This window comes from Excalfactoria chinensis, chromosome 7 (assembly GCF_039878825.1).
Source record: "Excalfactoria chinensis isolate bCotChi1 chromosome 7, bCotChi1.hap2, whole genome shotgun sequence".
NCBI lineage: Eukaryota > Metazoa > Chordata > Aves > Galliformes > Phasianidae > Excalfactoria > Excalfactoria chinensis.
In genome coordinates, this window is record NC_092831.1 from 28,116,130 (window position 1) to 28,134,355 (window position 18,226).

General features: G+C 44.3%; 1 protein-coding gene across 26 annotated transcripts in view; it reads right to left on the reverse strand.

The window, feature by feature from the left end:
- MAP2 (microtubule associated protein 2) overlaps positions 1-18,226 on the reverse strand; it is a 188,530-nt gene that overhangs the window by 129,640 nt on the left and 40,664 nt on the right. The window lies entirely within an intron of this gene.

The following is an 18,226-nucleotide window of genomic DNA, read 5'->3' on the forward strand; positions in this document are numbered from 1 at the left end:
ATGTTCATCACCCATGAAAATGCACAACTAATGGTGGTGGCTATGTTGATAGCATTATTGTGCTCTTTCAAGCTGTTGCAGTCTCCATGGAAATAAACAGGAGACATTACTTTCAGAACGAGGTAGGGACACACAAACACGCACAAATTGTGCTTCTTGGTGATTTGTTCTCATGGTAAAAAACAGAAGAGCTAAATTGTCACAGCAGTTCTTGTGGTCCCCATCATCCTCACTTATTTCAGTGGAGCTTCTACAGCATCCTTTGGGAGAAAGCCTTTAAAGATGGAGTTTACAAAGCATTTAAGCAATCCATTCTCACTTAGCAAGCACTTAGGCACTTAGAGTAAATCATGTGCTTGGTGGCTTTCCTGATTCAAGGCTTAAATCTTTCAGCTTCCATAGTGAAACGGAAAGAAACAGCTCCAGAAGTTGAGACTACGGTCGGCTCACACAGAAAAGACAGCAGCATTAACCAACAGATAGTACCTGAAGCCCTGCCATCAGAAAAGCTGGAGCCTGCTTCTGCTACATGTTCCAAATACAGATAAGTAAGGTTGGTTTTGCTAAGTTTATCAGCTGTTGTCACTATGTCAACACATCTCAAACCAAGGGACATTTGCTCCTCTCTATGCATACCTCCACACATACACACACCTCCAAACACTGAGCTCTGATAGGTGCTTCAAGCAGCAAGGCTCTGCGTTCTGCCCTGGTCACTGGTGTACTAGGTTTGGAAGTCATGTAGGATTCTAGTGCAAACAAGGACTCACCTTCACATATAATCCTCTTTCTTCCCCCGGATGAAAGATGATGAAACCTACTTATTAGCCTTGAAATGCTCTGAACAGGACAGGAAAACATTTCTATTACAGAAGAACCAGGTTTTGTGGGCACACAAGTTGACTAGGACTCAAGAGAAAGACAAAAGTGAGCCAGCATACTTGCAGGACCAAGCTGACCCCAGAAGGCCCCAGAGGAACAGAAGACATGAAGCACATGGTCACACCATCAGATAAGAGCCTGTTGCTAGATCAGCCTCACCCACCATCCACACTGCAAAACCCTGGCTCATGCTAAGAGGATGCTTCAACCCAAGCTCTCTGAACAAAGAGATAATTCATATTCAGCATCTTAACACAGGCCTGGACTATTAATGTGATCTGAATGGCATTGGCATGGAAAGGCAAGGCACACCATCAACAGCTCAGCAGCAGATAAGACAGCTCTCCCTTGGCATACTTGTGAAGCTTTGATCCAGATGTAACAGCAGGCTCTGGCAGCCTACTTCTTGCCTCCCTTTGCAGGAACACCCGGAGAGAAGCACAAGAACTGCCAGATGAAGGCAACAGCCTTTAAGACCATCATGATGAAGTTCCAACACTTGAGATCAGCAGAGGGATGAAGAGCCAGGAGCCACTTGAGATGAGGTCACTCACAGGACTCCAGCTGTCCCAAAAGAAATACACAACCAAAGTATTTAAACAACACCGAAAGCAAGCTGCTTATAAAAAGCTGAAGTCCTCAGGCATTCCCTAGAACAGCACCTCAGGCTGGCTGAGGTTGGCAGGGGCCTCTTGAGATCTTTTCAGCCCAAACCCTCTGTCCAAAGCAGTGCTACACCTGTTCATCTCAGCAACTGCTTCTCCTGAAGCAAACTATTTAAAATAACCCTTTAGTCTGGTTTCATTAGAAATAAGAAAATCACAGTCCTGCACATTAAGTGATCGTGTCAGTGGATGTCAGACTCAGGCCTTCCCATCTGAAAACACCCATTTTCACCTTCGTGATGAAAGCATTTTCTACTACACACACAAGATTGGGCAATGAGTCAACACACACTGAAAGTGAACTTGTATTGCTCTTTATTACCTGTTCATTTACCTAAATGGAAGGCAAGAGCAGTCCCAATGCTGTCAACTTAATTACATTAAAGAAAGAAAGGCACACAGTCTTCTAAATGGAAGAGGCAGTATCATGTTTTATTGCTTGCATAAAACACTGCATGCCATTACAGTCTTACAAAAGCATGAGTGTTTTATATGCTATTAAAGCAAGCTTGCTCTCCTAATACCAGAACAGCACAAAAAGTGGATGAAAGCCTTCCATACAAACACAAACCTAGCTGATTTCAGAACTTCTGCTAATACCAGCACGTACCTCTGCTAAAAGGACTGGGAGAAATTAACTGAAAAGAAAAAAAAAAAAAAAAAAGAAAGAAATTGGATGGAAGACAGAAGTCTGACATGCACAGCAGGTAAGGAAATAAAGAGCACATATTCAGGACTGCCATTTTTACACACCCAGGGGTCAGTTCTTAGTCCCAGCATCAGGCCTGGGCATCCAACAGAAGCACAGAGCACCTGCTGGCCACTAGTTTGTTTCTCAGAAAAGTCTCAAGAAAAAACACAGACAGAAAAGCCAAGTTGCCCTACTCATTCCAGTGAAGAAAGGCTGCAGCTTACCTCCTTGATGCGCAACTCAACTCCTCGCATAGGTCTTACCACTGCCTTCCTTGCTATGACATGATGCACCAGGTTGTAGCAGCTTCTAAGAAATACCTCCCCCTCCAACCCCCCCCCCCTCCCCCCTGCTTGAAAAGTGTCTTGAACCCTTCCTTGCTTTGCATGACTAAAGAGCAAGGAAGATGCCCTGGCAACCTGAAAGGTGGAAATGCAATATAGGACACTCACAATTCAGCATTATTAAACTAGAAGAGAAGCTGCTTCATCAGAACTGCATACAAATGGGGGGGAATATCTACAGCTTCAGTCAGCCTCAATTAGAAGAGAAAAAAAAATTGTGCATTTTCAAAGATGGAGATAACAGTAAGCTGATTAGTTTCGCCAAGGAAGGCTGCAGAGATGATCATGTACAGACACAGGACACAGAATCACAGAATCACAGAATCACCCAGGTTGGAAAAGCCCTCAAAGATCACCAAGTCCAACCACAGCCTAACCATAGCACCTTAACTCTAACAACCCTCTGCTAAATCATATCTCTGAGCACCACATCCAAACGGCTCTTAAACACATCCAGGGACGGCGACTCAACCACCTCCCTGGGGAGCCTATTCCAGTGTTTAACAACCCTTTCTGTAAAGAAGTGTTTCCTAACGTCCAACCTAAACTTACCTTGCCACAGCTTGAGGCCGTTTCCCCTGGTCCTGTCACCAGTGAGAAGAGACTTGACCCGCTCTCACTGTAAGCACCTTTCAGATACTGGAAGAGAACAATAAGGTCTCTCCTCAGCCTCCTGCATCACCTGAAGGCTTACATGTTTGAGCTGTGGTTACAAAGAAACGTTCTCTTACCTGATGCGTTGTTAAACACACGTAGATTCTCTCTTTGGTAGGTATGAAGATATTTTTCCTTGCAGAGACGTAATCTGGGTTTCCCAAATGTAAGAGGGATTAAAGAAAAATGTTTAGTGTCCTTCCTACACTCTCAGAGCCCTCTGTGGAGGACAGGCTACAGACACAGTCAGATCAAAAAGCAAAAGAGTTTCCTCCAAACCTGTAACCCACTGCCAGACATCATGGATTCCGTTCTGCATTTTTTCCATTCCCTCTGACCCTCCACCAACCCCAAGGTTCACATTCCCTGCACAGGAGAGGAGGTAGTAATGCATATCCAAAAACCCAGAGTAAGACATTTAAGCATACGGACAGCAAATGGCAGCATTAACATCCTAGAGTTCTGGTTACAGCCTTAAAAGATGTCTTATATAGGAGACTAAGTTTAATCATGTACATAATCCTCTAGAGTCTATTTAAGGGCTTGAAAGTTAAGCTGGCACCTTGATTATTTTTCTGGAGGGAAAAACTCTTATGATTTCCCCAAAGTGATGGAAAACAGTGTTTCAAGGCAACTGCACTTATTTTACTGTTATTTAATGTCCACATTCCTCAAGTTAGCACTTCAAAAATAAATGCCTTTAAACTGTCTACCTGCAGCACCAGCTACATCCAACATTTAAGTGTAAAACTAGATCTGAACACAACACAGCAGAATCAAGCACCTTTGGAATTCACAGATAACAAAAAGCCCCTCCTGTTCCATACACACACAAAATATTTGTTGCTAGAATGAAAATAAATCACCTAAAGGTAATTTGCAAAACCACCCACAGAAGGAAAAAAATAAGGATTCAGAACAGAAATGTTATCTTGCTAATAACTACTGTTCCTCCATCAAATAGGAGGATGACTCACTACAAGGACCACTTCTACTGCCAGCCTACCCCCCAGCAGTATTTAGTCAAAATGATGTTGCGTCTCTCAGGAAGAACATGAAATAACCATACGATTCCCTGCAATGAAATATCAGCCCCAAGTCCAGGGCTGTTGCTGTGAACGCTGCAGCTGTGCCTAATGAAGAACAGAAGCACTCCTCACGCCCCTAGCAGTGCTTCAAAGCCATGGTGGCATCTTGTCAAGAGGGCTGAAGTCACACCTCTTCTCCAATTGCCATCCTGGTGAGCTGTCAGTACAGCAGAAAAATTTTGCCTGCTCTTCACACGAAAATGGCAATTTTAGCACACGCTTCACTGAATATAATGTCTTTAAAATAGATGGAAACATTTGTTTACTGAAAAGTCCCAAGTACTCCAGCAGTTTGAAGGACTAGGACCCAGCAACCAGGGAAAAATCCTGAAGGCAATCTCAGAAATGTTTCCACTTAATATGACCAGAGGACCAGATGTGTTCATCCTAGAACAGCCAGGTTAAGAAAGCTGAAAACAATCAAGAACCATTCAGTACCCCAATGTAACAGAAGGAAAAAGCAGCTGCCACTAGATCTGACTTACAGACTGCGCTTCTGATCCCCACTGGCTCCCAGGGCTAAATTCTCAGCATCTCTCGGCAAATGTTACTATTTACGAGCTACCAGGGATGCTCACCTACCTAATTAAGTATCTTACCTATTACCTTAGTGTGGGCACAAACCAGGTTGACTGCAAGCGCCAAAATGCACATCCACATTCCCACAGACAGAAAGCTGACCCTTTGCTAGGAGTGCACACTGCACTCTTCCAGTACTTCGAGTACAGAACATGCAGTTTTCTTGAGCCAGCCTAAAGATGTGATTTACCAAGTGGGGTAGGGAACAGCATGCCTGAAGAAAGACCTAACCTTTTCCAAGTAGTGCCTGTGAAACAATAACCTTCAGAGCACTGCTTTTTATATTTCCAAAAATCCTGTTAGCTCAATGTCATTCAAGTAGAAGTGCTACCATCATCAAGCAGTATCTCTCCCAGCCCACTCTGCAGCACGACGCTAAGTGTTTTCTGAAGGGCTCACAGATGCCTGAAATCTTGGGATAAAGTTCAAACAGGGATGGAGATTTAATACACACAGGCCCTGCAGCATCATGCTGCAGCACTTCCTGCAACGGCAGCCAAGACTTGCATTTACTCTGAGGTAAATGAAATGCCGGTTCTAAATGAGCTTCCTCTCACTTTCTCCATCCTCTGCACTCCTCCTTGGCTCTCTTTTTACTTCCACATTTCCCCCATGCGTTGGGATCTCTTCCAGCTTAATCACTGATCACCAGCTTCACACTGCTGGATTCCTCCTGTGCACCCTCAGTCTGTGATGTTGTATGGTCCTGGCTTCAGCTTGGCAGCCAGAAGCACTACAGTCATAGCTCCTGTTCCTTCAGGTCCTGCAGACTGATGCCAAGTTTATGAGGTGGCTCAAAAGCTCTGACCAAGCAGGATACATGTCATCTTCACCGCTTTTACAGGTTCCTTTAAAATCATTACCCTGGTCTGGGTGTAAAAAACATTTGAGTAACAAAATATCAAACAGAAACATCCTTTAAGAAAGAAGAAAAAAAAAAAAAAAAAAAAAAAAAAAAGGTGGTAAAAATAGAACTGGCTGGAAACCAGAGACCACAAGAAGAGCTGGCGTACAGGAAATTGCCCTCATCAGTTACTAGATGGGAATTTTTTTCCCATGTACTACATGGATCATGCAGAGACAGGATGGTTGTACACACAAGTGGAAATGTATTACCGTGGGACAACCTAGCCTGAAGTTCTGTATGGCTGGGGAGAGAAAGGGAACACAGCAGCTGTTTCTTTGCAGTCCACCCCAGCATAGTAGAACAGATCCCAGACCTTTGTCCTGTGTGTTAACAAGTTGCAGTTAGTGAATTTCAAAAGAAATAGTTCAAGCCAACAAAAAGCATCAAAAAGAAGTCAGCAACACAGAAATATACACACGTGTAGGCCAACTGCTCCAAGTGCCTTATTCATGGCAACAATGCTCTGTTTGCTCAGGTCTTAGCATGCCGTTCCATTGCAGAAGCATTACATCTATTTCACTGTGCTACGCTAATTGAGCTTAATAGCGTATTACTGAACCAGGTCTACAGCTACAGGCAGAGCTTACCCAGTGCCTTTTAATACAAAAATGCTACATTTCCTAACCTGCCAATACAGTGCTTTTGTCATAGAATTAGCAATTATTTGCACATATGGGGCAGCTTTTGCATGATGGAGTCTCACCTATGAATGAACAAAAAGCTAAATCCCCTCCCAAACAGACAGCTTTTGTGATGTGCAGTCATAATCACAGTCTGGCACTAATGTCTGGCCAAGACTTCATGGGCAGCTTTCACTACCTATACCTCAGCACTCTGCAGACTGCAAAGGGTAGATTCCTTTCAAGAAGTACCGAGTTATACCCCAACAACTTGTTTTTGTTTATGAAAACAGTTGTCCAACCAGCAGCACTGCTAATGCACTCGTACCAGCAGCACACCCACACTACCCCAGCTCTGCAGTGCTGTACATGTACCATCAGCCTCATTTTCAAATTGCTTGAGGTCACCTAGCAAGTCAATAGCAGAGCTGGGTTTACACAAAGCCTGCCCCAGTATCATCCTTCTCTGTTGGCTGCAGGACTGGTATGTGCACAGATAGTGTCACACTCTGCCCCACATCACCGTGTCCAAAGCCATGGTCACCAAGTGAATTCTTCTACCCATAATGCACTTATTTTCAGTACACTTTATGCAGCACTTTGCATGCTGTGTGCATGCTAACTTGCACCTTCCTCCCCACGCACTCCCATGACGGCACTTCAGGCCTGGCACCACAGCTAGCAGAGCTGCTAAGGACCAGCAGCCAGCCCTAGTGCTGAAGGCCAGAAGTTAACCAGGCTACAGCCACTGACACAAGGCCAGACTTAAGCTGGCCTGGGACAACATAGTATGAAAGTGGGGAATTCCAATATAACACAAAACATCTGGCCTAGGAAGTCTAGTTAAGTTGACACATTACCTACTGTGATACACAGGCCATATGCTGCATTGCTGTCCCCTCCTGCTGCTCACTCCTGGAAGTACGTCATGGTAGAAAACTACAACACTGAAGTTAAGCTGTAGATCCTGTTACATCTATTTCATATCCTTCATAATGCTGCAATCATGCAGCAACCGCTCCTGTATTTCTTCTAACAATTACTCCTTTTTACATTAGTATTTTAACAGAAAAACACCTTGAAGATATGTTTTGTAATATGCAGAACTGCGTTTTCCCTCAATACTTACTATGAAGTTGATACTCAAAGCACAGGAGAAATAATCATGGCATGCTTTTGTTTCGTGACTGAAATCTTTACCTATCTGCAGTTCGCAAACAGAAAAGGTGGTCTGAAACCTGCCTTTATTAAGAGACTCTGGAAAATTCCAACTGCTTACAGCACGACCTCTTCTTTCCCTGCAGCATTTAGCACCTGGCCCTGCACTGCTCCCCACGCACAGGAAGACACACTGTCACAAAAGCTGCGGCTGAATGGAGCGCCTCTCTGCAACAGTTTTGCACCCAGCCCATCAGAACGCAGCTCGGCAGCTCCCACATGATTTGAGGGTTGTTAGCTGGACTCCTCCCCATTCCTAGGGCAAGCTGTCTTTACTTCTGCATCATACATGGCTGTAGAGACAGCACAGGGGTCAGCAAAGCATGAATATTATTAAAATGAAGGTCATGACAGAGCACTGAATGCTTTCGTTTGGTTCTAGTTTGAAACCAGTTCTCATCCCTGCTTTAATAAGTTCATCAAAGCAGATTTCCCGTGAATTCAAGCCAGTACACAAGGAACAGCCAGGCACTGTCAGCACGATTCTCCTTGTCAAGGACTACAGCAGCACACACCACTCTGGGACGACAGAGCCCTGTCCTCCAGCACGGCTCATTTACCTGACTGTGAGCACTGACCTTATGGCCAGCTTTATTTCCTAGCTGCTGCACTCCCTGCAGCTTCCACAAGCCCCCATCTAATCTCACAATGGTAAACAGTCACAGCCAACAATGTCTGCATCTGTACTGCTCAATTTGGCATAATTTTCCTGCTCTTTGTTACTCCTTCTTGAATAAATTATTTCCTCATCTCTGCATGATTTTTTTGCAATGCTTACCACTAACATCTTATTCATCCGTTCCCTTTTGGCACCCAGGAAGCCTTAGGATGCCACTGCAGCCTGCCTTTACACATAAACACATCACTGCTATTTACCAAGTTGTTCAAAAAACCAGAAAGCGATGAAGTCTTCATTCTACCCCGAGGAGCAGAGGAAAGGTCACATTTTCCAGTTTCCCTTCTGATAATGCAAACAATCATTCCTGTTCCATTTGCAGTCAGCACTCAACAGTCCTACAGTTTACAAGCACATCCCAGCACAAGCAGGTTACATGAGAGCCAGCCAAGGCACTGTAGCAGGTCCATGGGGAGAAAGAGCCCCTCACAGCACCCAGCCTGCACTGTGCAACACGGCCATGTGCAGACAGCTGTAGCATCTCCAGAGGACATGCTGACACTCCTACCCTCTGGTCACAGGTGGTAAAAAAGGGTCCTCATCACCTTCTGGAATCTAGCACACGTGCAGGTCACGTAAACCTGCAAAACTAGGTAGTATTTGCAGAGGAAATCGATCAGAGCTGAAGATACAGCCTTTCTATAAAGGCAAGCTCTGACATTTTACAGCACGCTTCTCAAGGACATAGATTTATTTCATACTTCAAATATTTTGCTCCATCTGCCTGGACAATGAGCCAGGAGCAATCTGACTTGACCAGGCCCCAGGCATTCTCTTTAGCATAACAGGGGTTTTCACTCTGCTCAGAGGGGTCTCTTCTCAGACTCCTCAGTTAGGTGACAGTCTCTCAATTTCTACTAATTCTGTGAAAGCTGCTATTTAAAAAACATTGTGGGCTAAAGTCTCCTGACAGTTTCTTATTACATCCGCACCTGCAAGTGCAAACTTGGATTTTCTCCCTCCTGGCTTCCAACTCCACACATACCACTGCTGATGAACCCACACTGAGTCCTAACATCCAGTTGCTGTGGGATGGGATATTAATACAGAAGCGCTCCTGCTTCCTAATCAAGGCAGAAGCAGAAAGAACAGAGTTTACTCTGCACCACCAGAGACAGAAACATCAAGCACCCCAACACCTTATGGCAGGAGTCCTGCTTTGCAGGGCTGAGCCACGTCTCCCTCCAGCAGGGGGTCCTACAAAGCATCCCCTTGTTCCAAAGGTACTCCTAAAGTAAGCTAAAACTACAGCAAAATATAAGTTCGCACTCAGAGAAGCAGTTCTAGGACACTGCTTTTTATTTTCATGGCACCCTTTGTCACCAGACACAAGGCCAGATAAAGGAGCTTCAGGCAATATAAACAGAGCAGGGCCCTTCCCAGGGCAGCCCATAAGCACCTGTCTGTGAGAAAAAGCTTATTTAGGCAGCACAACAGCAGAAGAGCACTCCAGTAAGGTCACTCAGTATAAGGTCACATGAAAGCACCAGACAGCATGACGTTCATGTTTGGATATGCCCAAAGAAAATGCAGCTGAGAAGTCTGCTATGAGTACGTCAGTGCCCAGCATCTGTGATCTGTCAAATACTGCATCCAAAAGAAGAGTCTGCATCTTCATAGTTCATCTTTTCAGCCACAAACACAAGAGGCAGCAGCTCACCCTGTGCCAGCCAAGGCTTTCACTCTGCACACAGCAGAAAGGACTCACAGAGGAAGGGTACCAGCAGGAAGGAAAAAGCAAATCCTGGCCCTGACTTCCATGGTAAAAAACTGTACTCGTCTGTCTGTACCCAAGACAAACCCCGCTAGCACAGAGATTGTCCAGACAACCCATGGCATCCAAATTGCACATCCCTCGTGAAAACTATAGCTCTCCAACCAGACAGCTCGCCACATGCTACTCCACTCAATGCAAAGCCTCCTGCTTTGGTGAGCCAGGTGTGAGGCCTCTCCCAGTCTAAACCCACTGCTTCACACCAGCCACCTCGTAAAGAAGAGTCAAGCTTCAGGGGTCCCACCAGCAGAAGCTGAGGCTGTGGGACTGCCCCGTGGCTCTCCGGCTCTTGAAGCCAGGTGTGAAGTTATTTTACTGCTGCTGTCAGTTATTGTGCTGCAGAAACAGGACAAACACTCCAAACTCAGCTCCTATTTTGCTTTAAAATCTCTAAGAGAAACATCCTCTCTACTGCATTTGTAAAAACAGAAGGTCTATTCAAAGAAAGACCTGAAAACCACTTAAAAAAAAAAAAAAAAAAAAAGGCAGAAATTAGCCCACAATGGACAGAACCAACCAAGCCAAGTCCCTGCACTACAGTATCTTTGGGAGACTTGCTCCTTCTGTCTCACGCACGGTGACAAAGGAACACTGAAAGCAATCCTACATCTTGTTCTGTCAGCACAGGAGGCACCTAATAAATCCCAAGATGTAGAATACACTTAGAAGGCTTTTTTCCTGCTTCCCTGGGCTGCGTAATTACAGGCAGCGTTACTACACTAATGCTACCTCCCTTTCTGCCCTTGAAGAAATAATAGGCAAACAATGCGAAAAACACAGGAGATAGCCAGGGAACACCTACTTGCTATGCTTGGAGTAAAGACAGGACTTGTTTCTGAAACACGTCTGGCTTATACAAGATCTGCTGCTATTCTTTACAGAATGGCTCCAACCAAGTCATTCATTTACTTAAGCGGTTCATTTGCATAAGACTGCGAGGCACCTGACAGCAGGCAAAAAAACAGCCCCAGCAGCAGGTGCGGTACTGATCTCAGGCCTCCTCCAAGATGTTAAATACCGGCAGAGATGCTAACACCAAGGAACGCACAGATGCTGCTTTGTAGCCCCACCGTTCTCTCAGCCTGAGTACCTCGTTCTGTGCTGTGCACAGAAGGCACTTCTTCTCCGTGCCCAGACAGCACAGGAAAGCTGAAGGAGCTGCCAAGGGCCGGCAGCTTAACACTAAGAGGTTTCTACTGCCCACACAGCTTGCAACAGTGCTCCACAGGAGCTGGAAGGTGAAAACGTGAAGGTCTGGAACCTGCTGGTAAAGCTTGTAATGGTTCCAACGAGGCAAAGCTTCACAGGGGTAAATTAGAATCCCATGGAAATTAAAAATAAAGCACAAAAACGTTCAGCTGGGTCTTCCTGACTCCCCCTGAGCCAAACCTGAGGCCAGAACCTTGTGCCACAAACTCGGCTTGCTGTTGTGTTACATCTGGTAAGCATTACAATCTTAGGCAGCATGATGAGCCTTACCAGAACCTGCCCAAAAGAAAGCAAGCCCACACAATCCCTCTCCCTCAGCATCAAGAACCGCAGCCAGCAGTAATGAGAATGGCATCAAGGCTTTCCTGTTGCTATGTTACAGATGTTGCTTAGTACCTTCATGTGCATTTCTCAGGCTCAAGAGGCTGTTTGCCGTCCATTATAAATGCATGTGGGTGCATGGCTATTGGAACCAGTGGAACTACAGCAATTAAAAAGATAAGCCTCCATCCCCAACGCTTCAAGCTTCCTAGCATGAATACAATGCACGCAATTGCATCCTAAGCTTAAGCACAACAAACTTCAGTTTCAATACTTGCTTATTAGGAAAAAATGCAATGTTTAAAGCAGAAATACAATTGTCAGATTCTGCCACTATTCACAAGCCCAGGTTTTCTAGACCTGATCACACAGCCGACATACGAAACTTGACTTTATATTTGCTTGAGAAATGCAACAGCTTTTCATCCAAAGCAAGTTTCCAACTGGATGAGCTGTCGTCCACATTTTCTCCTTCTGAACACATTAAAACAGATGCATGCACTGTTGTACTAATTCAAAATAAATACAAATCCACACATGTATGTGGTGCTCTTGTTAATGTTTGTGCTTTGGAGCTTTTTCTTAGTTGTTAGATCAAGATAAGCTGCTAATTAAGATGTGTAGTGGAAACAGGTACTAAGATGGAAGAGACAACAGCGCTGCACATGGCTCATGAGACGAGGCTGATCCTGGTTGGGTGGCAGACTTGCCTGTCTGCAGATAACATTAGGTGTCTTGATACATGCCCCCCCACAGTGGATCATAATGCTCCCTCTGCATTCCAAGAACAGATCTCCACTAAGGTTCTGGAGCTGAGCACCTTTCCAGAAGCATAACAGCATTCTTTTGGATCTTAAGCCACATCTCCCATGCACAGGAAGCCAGAGCAGAGCAGACACAGGCTGTACACTGCATGGAAACACATGCTCCCTCCACAAGAACCCCTGCATCACAAGTTCAGATTTACTTGTGACTCAGTGTACGTTTGGTTTAGGCATCATCTCAACCACTGCACCTTTCCATTCACCTCCCATGCTACCTCCACAGGAAGCAACTTGGGGCAAGCTCTCTTTCCTGACCAGTGTTTTTCCAAATCAGTTTCAGGTCCAAAAGCCTTGCACCAATACACACATGTAACCACTGAGAGCCTTGTCCCCCACCCGGTTCCCCCACCTCCACAGAGCCTTTCCTGCAGGAAGGTCACTGTTTATTCAGTAGGTACCTAAAGACTGAAAAAGAGAGCTTACAAAACTCTACATTTCAAATGCAACATTGTGAAGCACTGTATCTGCCCTAGCTTAAAAATTTAAACTTAACATACAATTCCCCTTGATTCTTGTTCAGAAGATTGACTTGGAAGCCCCAGCTCAAAGCAACCATCACTCCATCACAGTATCCAGGTGTGATTTATACCACGTTCAGCAAACCAAAGCACTACACCGGATTATAACCTCATCCAAGACGGAAAAAATCAGCAAAGTGTAAAAGGACCCTGCAGGTCTCTTACAAAGTATTTGTATATTTGCAGCAGGAGAAAGATTCTCAGGCATTACTTCTGGATTTTATTTGGCAGTGACTTGACCAAGATTAAATGGTAAATCGTGGACAGGAATATCACATCCAGGTCTGCCAATGCCCAGGCTCATACTCCCCAGACTGAATCAGCATGCACTCTCTAGAAGCATAGGGCTGACTTCATTTCATGAGAATTTGAGGCATCAGTCCTAAACATGCTAGGAATTACAAGCCCAACAGCTTGACAAACAGTTATTTCTGCTATACAGCAGTATCCTGAGGAGAGGTAACGAAAGATGAATGGTACCCATATCCTCAAGTGTGTTGTGTATTTAATTCTTCATGGAGTAACATAACCAGATGATAACAGCAAAAATACAAATGAGTTATGCGCCAAACCAGTGAGGCTTCATCTGAAAGTTGCAAAATTAAGAAACTCCCGGCCTTATACATAGCTCAGACAAATGAATTGAACTCCACAATCCCCCTTTCAAGTCTGAAACTCAAGAATTTGGCATATGGCTCCCATTAACATGCGAATTCCCCAAGCTTCCAAGGTGAGCAGCAACATTTAAAGAGATGCTGTAAAAGCTCCAGATAACAAGACATGTTTATGCCAGCAGCACTTAACAGCTCGAAGAAGAAAAATGACTCATTCTTCCAACTAAGAACTGCAGGGAAAATTAGACATTCCCCTCAGCAGAGCTGCTGTGAGACCTTCACATGCCCAGACTGAGATTGTTTTGACCCTGCTGCTACTGTTACTGGTATTGTGGACAAAACAGAAACAAAAAACAAATGCCAAAGCCAACTTTGTGGGAGCAATGAAAGGCTCTTGATGTATCACCAATCGACTGGTGATAGTTGTAGAAAGGTATGAGGAGATACAAGGAATAGAGATAAAAATCTATGAACAGGATATGAACCAGGGCTGTAAGAAACCTTCCATCCATAGGCTGTACACACTAAAATGCTCTCCCCACACACAACAAAACACACTCAAGTTATAAAAGGCGTTACAGCCACTAAGCTCAAAGGCTGTAACTGAAGTAAACACGGTACATAAATATAACATCTATAGATGGAAGATAAAAGGAAAAAAAGTAGGAAGAAAAGCATTTGGCAATAGAAACCTGTATCTTGGCCTTCACGGTTCACTCGCAAACTTGCCTGTTTTTTTCCCGTTAAATAAAAGATACCTTCCCTTGCAGAGGAGACTCAACTTGCTTAATTTAAACTTTTCAAGTTAGAATTAAAAGACACATTTAACTCTACCTCCAAAGACATCACTGCCGTGACACCTACACAGAAAGGCCTGGCTACTACTCTCATTGAAGTCAAGAGTACCACTCCCACTCATTCCTATGAAGGAGTACCTAACCTAAATTATTGTCCTCCTGTCTCTGAACTTCCTTCCTGGTATGGAATGAAAGAGGTTACAAGGGATGTTTTTACCCTCACTGAATTACTGAAAGATTAAAACAAACACAAATTATTCTAAGAGCCTAATGGCTGGTCAAGTAATTTATTCCACATAAATTAAATGCATTAAAGTTTGAAGACTTATCATTAAGCAGAAGCAGACACTTGTAGTTCTACAATATGTGTTGTTTTATTTTTACAAAGAGTTGTGTACCACCTGTTCCTTCCATTTGCTGGTTTGGGGGGGAGGGAGAGCTCATTTTGTTTCCTGAAGACACTGCTGGCAATGGAATTGGTCATTAAAACCAACCCACAAACACTTCCTTAGTTAACTAACTGGTGCTCAGGAGCTGCAGGCCTCAAAAGAACATCTTCCCCAGATACTCCTTCAATAAATATTTTTCTGGCCCTGCCTCTGGGTCTCACATCTGGTGTTGGGTAGAATATTAACTCAAACATTTGCTATCACTCAGAAAATTGCTGCTTTATTTATTTATTTCTAGAACTCTGCATCTTTATATATTTTATGAAAGCTAAGGCAACAAAAACACTGCCCTTAATAAACACACCTATTTCTGTATATATACCATCTAAGGCTTTGAACAACACAAGTGAGCAGTGCTTTGGACATATCATTTGAAGGCCCACAAAGCAAGCTGGCTCTTCTGCAGCACAACACTAACATACTGGTGCTGCCTTCAGTACAGTCACGCCAAGCAGAAATCCATGGGAGCCAACACAGCAAATGAATCTGGCTCCACTCCTGTGAATGTTCCCTTCAGTAGTAGAGAAGAAGATATTACAGGCACAGCGCTCTGTCAACACTTCCTACCTCACTTCCTCCCTAGGGCAGACAGGTTTCCCCAGTCCTTGTCCAACCCGCTGGCTCTCAGGAGGAAGTTCACATGGGACCCATCCTGCTTCCCCAGATATTAGCACAGAGAGCGACACATGGCTCTGAAAGCAGATGCTCAGCCTACAAGGCAGGGCTGCTTAATGCCGCAGCTCGATGGCCTCATTCCTGAATGGCTGCAGGCAGCCCAGAACAGGTGCTTTTCTAACTCTTCAGCGCACTCACTAGACCACAGCTCTCCTGCCCCCAGAGCCTGCAAGTCTGCCCAATGCAAGCATGCTACCGGGACACACACGAGCTCCTTGGATGCACAATTTCTGCCTCTGCCTACAAGAGGACCGCTAAGAACAACAAAGTAAGGAGCACTTCCAACCTTCTGGATTTCTTTTTCTGTAAGCTCAAGTTCCTCGTGACTTCAACATGTGCAGCCAAGGTTCAGTTTAAATCGCTTCTGTCTCACATGACAGAACACAATCTCTTTCCAGCCAAGGTATTTAACAGCCCTTAGCATCAAACCAAGGATGTTGGATAGGATGTAATGCCTTCAACAGGGAAATGGGCCTAGCAATTTTAGGCTTTTTTTTTTTAATGCAGCACAAAGAAGAACATCAAAGAAGAAATCTCATAGTGAAAGGAGCCAGCCCCACTATAACATCCTTGTCATACTGTCCTTGCTCCCATACAGCACACCTGGCACTGGTCTCTAGAGGAATCCGTGCCCTAGGAGCTTGGCAGTGTGGCTGAAGCCCTTCAGTGTTTGCTTCCAGCTGTAATGTGGGAGATAATGCTATTGATGAGGCTACATAACAGCTGTGTAAAATAACTTGAGGTGCATTTACCTTACACCAGGAACTGATGATCCAGTATGCTGGTGTGATGACAGATTTCTTCAAGAGATCAAGTGGCTTTTTACCATCATTTATTTGTTGCTGTATAGCAGGCCACTTTCATGGGATAAGCTGACAAAAATAGCATTTACTAAAGACTGAAGTAGGAAAGACTTCATAGTGTAAGTGGTGATCACAGCTGACAGAACTCTTAACAGCACAAAGGTAAACTTTCAAGTAGCTCTCCCTTCTGTTTACAGGATGTTTATAACACAAGCTCAACCCATTTTTCCATACCTCATACTTGACAGAGAACAGAGATCTGCAAAAACAAAAGGCTTTTCCCAGATTCAGTAGAAAGACAGAGGATCTTCAGAATAGGCTCAACCACATATGACCTTCACAGGTCTCCTGAGGTGCTGATCCATGGGCTGAAGACTGTCTTGCAAGCAATATCCACACATAAAGGCCCAACATTCAGTTAGGTAACATGGGTTCTTGTCTTCTGGTTAATTAGCCATGAATTAGTATCAATCTGGAAATTATTTCTTACAGAAGTTCATATGCCTCCTGTAAAATACTTGGTCAAGATTTAAGAATACATTTTTGGTGCATGCTTTGATTTCATTTTTCAGATTCACAGCACAGCAAGCACCACACTGGCATTTCAGATTTTGTTTTGAGTATGTGGGTTTTATTGTCATGCAAGTATGAGAAATTAGGTAATATTTAGGTTCAATATGTGCCCGAGCTTGCACAGACAGGCCTGAGAGAAACTGTCTTGCTTTCATTCCTTTGTGCAAGATCTAAAACTGCTACACGATGAGCAAGGTGATGGAAAGTGCTTTGGGGCAGTCCAGAAAGCAGTGCAAGAAATGCATCAAGATTTTTTCAGTGTCATGATGTGAGCTGTGTAAAAGGTTAAGCAAGGGCTGTAAGGAAGGCTATCAAGACATGAGAGAACTGAACACAGGGTGCTGTGAAAAAATTACAATTTGAATGTGGCTCAGATTTATGCAGGAGAAGAAGGAAATACCATCAGAGAGAACAACAACAGCAAAAAAAGAACCTAAAAGGTTTACTCAGCCTTGGTCTGGGGCTGATCCTGCAGCCAGAGCTGTCTCATCAGCTAACTCAAATGGGGATTCAGGCTACTGATTAATAAGGATAAGGTGTTTTTTTTTCCTCTCCATTTATGCAAGAACACAACTTCTCCCACGGTAACCTCTGAGCAGCTCAAAAACAGCTGAAGTCACTGACACTCTGCTGTAATTACAGGCAGAACTGAATTACCACTAATATCCAGGAGCAGACAGTTCACCTTAACCTTTCAGGCAAAAACTCCCCAGCCTGCATTGACTTTTCTGATTACATGCCTCACTGTTTGCAAAGATCCCCCAGTAAAAGCAGAAAGCATATTCAATACCTGCAATCAAGACTTCTGAAGCTCAGACTTGCACTAGTGAATTAAAAGGCAAGATGAAGTCCCTTCAAGTCCACTTTTTGCTCCTTGCAAAAAACATCAATCAAGCAGCTTTAGATACACTTGAAGCTCAGACCCTCAGCTCTCTCTCCCCACCAGAGTTAGCTTCATTACTGCTTTCAATGACCCAGATACTGTTGACTATTTAACTTTCTGCATGATTAATCACATATAATCCCCAAAAAGCCTAGACACTCAGAGACTGACAAGGAGCATCTAAAAAGAAGTGTCTCCCATTCACTGGACGGATGGACAAGGAATAACAAACACCATGAGCAGGACCCAGCAGTTTCATTTCACATCTATTGGCAACTGGAGGCTGCACTCTCATCCTATGACCAAGTAGCACACAAAGAAAGTAGTGAATAAGACAACTGGAGCCCCTGTAACTCAGGACAGGGGGGGAAAGGGCTGCAGGTGGAGCAGAAACTTCACAGCCAGATGAAAGCACCCTCAGTACATAGACGCAAGTAACACATGTCCCAGTTTTGACTCCAT